The sequence below is a fragment of the Hipposideros armiger genome, unplaced genomic scaffold (assembly GCF_001890085.2).
Source record: "Hipposideros armiger isolate ML-2016 unplaced genomic scaffold, ASM189008v1 scaffold_97, whole genome shotgun sequence".
Taxonomy (NCBI): Eukaryota; Metazoa; Chordata; class Mammalia; order Chiroptera; family Hipposideridae; genus Hipposideros; species Hipposideros armiger.
Genome location: NW_017731447.1, coordinates 3,459,468 through 3,462,687, shown reverse-complemented (window position 1 = coordinate 3,462,687; position 3,220 = coordinate 3,459,468).

Genomic DNA, 3,220 nt, shown 5'->3' with positions numbered 1-3,220 from the left:
TTAGGCTGAAAGGGGTTAATTAACTTGGCCAAGGTAGAGACAGGACAGGAATCCTGGTATAGGTAGGCCCGGTACCTACGCAGAGCTGATGGTCAATAATTTTTGTAGTTGATAGATTGGAAAGCATAGGCTTATATTTACTCAAAGCCTGGTTGTCTCCATGTGGCCTGACCTTTAGACAATGGCAGTGAATATGTTGGAGAGGTGCCCATCTGTTCCTTCCAGCTGTGTGAAAATAAATATTTAGAGCTTACTGTAAGCAGAAGCCAAAGGGTTATTGTGGAATCCCTGCTTTCACTCACTGAACATAGGCTGCTATGAGCCAAGTCCCTCATTGGGAGTCTGTAGTTGATGCAGATAACACATGGAACGTTTTCTATGTGTCGGGCACAGTTCTCACTGCTTTATGTGAATTAAGTCATTTAATTTCCAGGTAAGGACTGTTCTTATCCCATGTAACAGTTGAGGAAACCAAAGTACATTTGGGACATCTGGCAGTGATTTCAGAACTTGAGCCTGGCCTAATCACAATGTGAAAAGAATCAGAGTCAAGCACAAAAACAGACCAAACTGTAGTATAACGAAGGACCAAAAATTGCTGCAGGCTGAGTAGAAAACTTAATTTCAAAGAGCTTGCCTGCCTGCCAACACGTCTCCATCCCCAACTTTCTCCTTTCTCACCTCCTTACGCCCTCCTCCCCTGACAGATGACAGAGCCGGAAAGTAGGTGAAAGGTCGCAGTTGGGATATGGCCCCTCCCTTCCGGCTAGTTAAGCTCCTTTTCTGCAGAGCCTGGGGCTTTTCTCCGTGCAAATTCCAGCGTGGGCACTATACCCTGGCACTATGTCCAGTCCTAGAGCTCAGTGGGCCTGCCTATAGGGTCACCTGTCCCCGAACATGGGCCTCTCCCTTTCTCCTGCCCGGGAGGCAGGCACTGAAACCACGACAGCCTTCCCAATTCCACGGCGCGGAGGTTCCTTCCCATGGACCTCCCCACTCCCAGTGTCTCCCGAGGACTTTGCTTACTGAAATCCGCCATCGGGTCTACATTTATTTGGGTTGGAAGGGAGATGCTTAGAAGGCTTCCCAGTCTCCAAATCTGGGCATATGGCTGGACTGGGAGCCTGCTAGCTCTTTAGTTCAATCCGAAGGCATCCTTAAAAATCTCCTAGTGGCCACATTTTATATGAGGAAACGGGCCAATAAATGTAAAGTGACGACGTGCAGTTAGGCGCAGACACCAGGGCCAGATGTGTATTTCACATTTCCTTAAACAACCTTGACTAATAGAAATGAGAACTTATCAAATTAAATTAAACCTCAGGGCTTGGAATGAAGGGTGGGGGTGGCGTGTGGAATCTTGTTATCTCTAAAAAAGTTTAACTTCTGGAAAGGCAGCTCTTCAGTGCCTGGAATGGAGAAAACGGGGGATAGAGGGTGGGGTGGGGGTCTGATGCCTTCTGCCAATCCGTGCTTTGCTGAAATCTCTGGTGAAGAACCCGTCCTCTGCTGCCGGATTTCATCGCATCCAATAAGAGGGCCCTTGGTTTGGGGCACCTCAGGTATGTCTGTCTCCGCTTAGGTATGAGGGGAAATGAACTTTCTGATTCCTTCCGAAGTATCGTGCAACAGGGAAAGGTAGTCAAACTTAACACACGCCTTGTCCCACTGCTGACCTCACTGACTCACAGACGCGTGGCGTGTTTTGAAACAGCTCTGTCCACCAGCACGGGAGACCCCGGACAGCCCTCACGTGGGGGCGGGGCCGCGAACGTGCTGCAGAGCGCGTACGGACGTACGGGCCCGAGTGCGCGTGCGCGTGGTTATCTGCGCCACGGCTATAAGTGGGCGGCGCAGACGGCCTTGTGTTGCGTTTTCCAGCGGCCTGAGCTTTTGTATGCTGAGTTCTCTCTCGGGCGCGACTTCGTGCTCTCCTTGGCGGACTTTCTTCCCGACTCCTGCACGACCCACTGTTACAGCGAGAGGGCCACTCCCGGCCCTTCCTCCTGGAGGTGAGCGGCCCTCTGGGCTTCCCCNGGGTTAGGCGTCCACGCCATGCCCTCCCGAAGCATTCTTAGTACCTTCTTCCTATCACAGGGCTTGACTTGTGTGCGTAGTAACTGCCTGTTTTCGTACCTGTTGCCCCTAGACTCTAAGCTCCAAGAGGGCAGGGTTGGAGTCTAGAGGGCTCCGTGTGGCCTGATTACCCTGCAGGGTGCCTGACACATTGTTGGTAATCAGGGTTTATTTGTTATGTAAATGAACTTGATAGATTTGATCCTTAGAATTATTTTGACATAAGTTTTGATTAACTCCACCCTAGAAGTGAGGGAAACTTCAGGCAAGTTCCCACTCTCCTGCCCACCTCCAAAAAGATTTGCTCTTCACTTCAGGAGTGTTTTTGGTCCCTGGAATGTGGCACAGGAACTGCTTTGTACCTAGCAGGAGAACTAAGTTTTTACTTTAAAAAGAAGTAAAAGTTTTAAGGCATGCCCTTGAATTAATCCAAGAAGCAAGACTGGCTGTGCAGCCATGGAGTTTGCAGTGTAAATATACTTGAGCGTCTGCTATGGAAGAACCACCATGGGTCCCTGTCTTCCTGGCTAGGTCTCTCCCTTAGTTTCAGATGCATGCATATCCCAAAAGTGTGTAGACTAACCTTGGTTCTGTTTCCTCAGAATCCGCAGACCTTCCAGAAGCAGAAGTCAGCTCTACTATTGTACAAAGGAGTGGGATCCTTTCAGCCATGAAGCAATTTGTAGTATGATATTCGCTCAAAAGATGGCGTTAATCAAATGAATGTTAGTGTCACCATGCGACAGGCAGGACAGTCAAAGAAAATGGCGGAAGCACGGTTGTCCTTCGAGGAGCGCAAGACCATTTTGAAGTGGTATTTGAAATTCGAGAAGGTGGCGGAAGTACAACGACAATGGAGGCGTGAGTATGCAACAGAACCTCCAACACGCCTAACAATTGCACGCATTCGTGATAAGTTTGAGGCGCATGGTACTGTGTGTGATGTGCACAAGGGACGATCTGGGAGGCCTTGCACAGCAACAAGTCCTGCTTCTTCTGCTATGGTGTTGGAACAGTTTACACGCTCGCCACACAAGTCTACCAAACAATGTGCACGTGAGACAGGAGTTAGCAGAACAAGCATAAGACGCATTCTTAAAACAGCAAAAGGGAAAGTTTTCATTCCAAGATTATTACATGCACT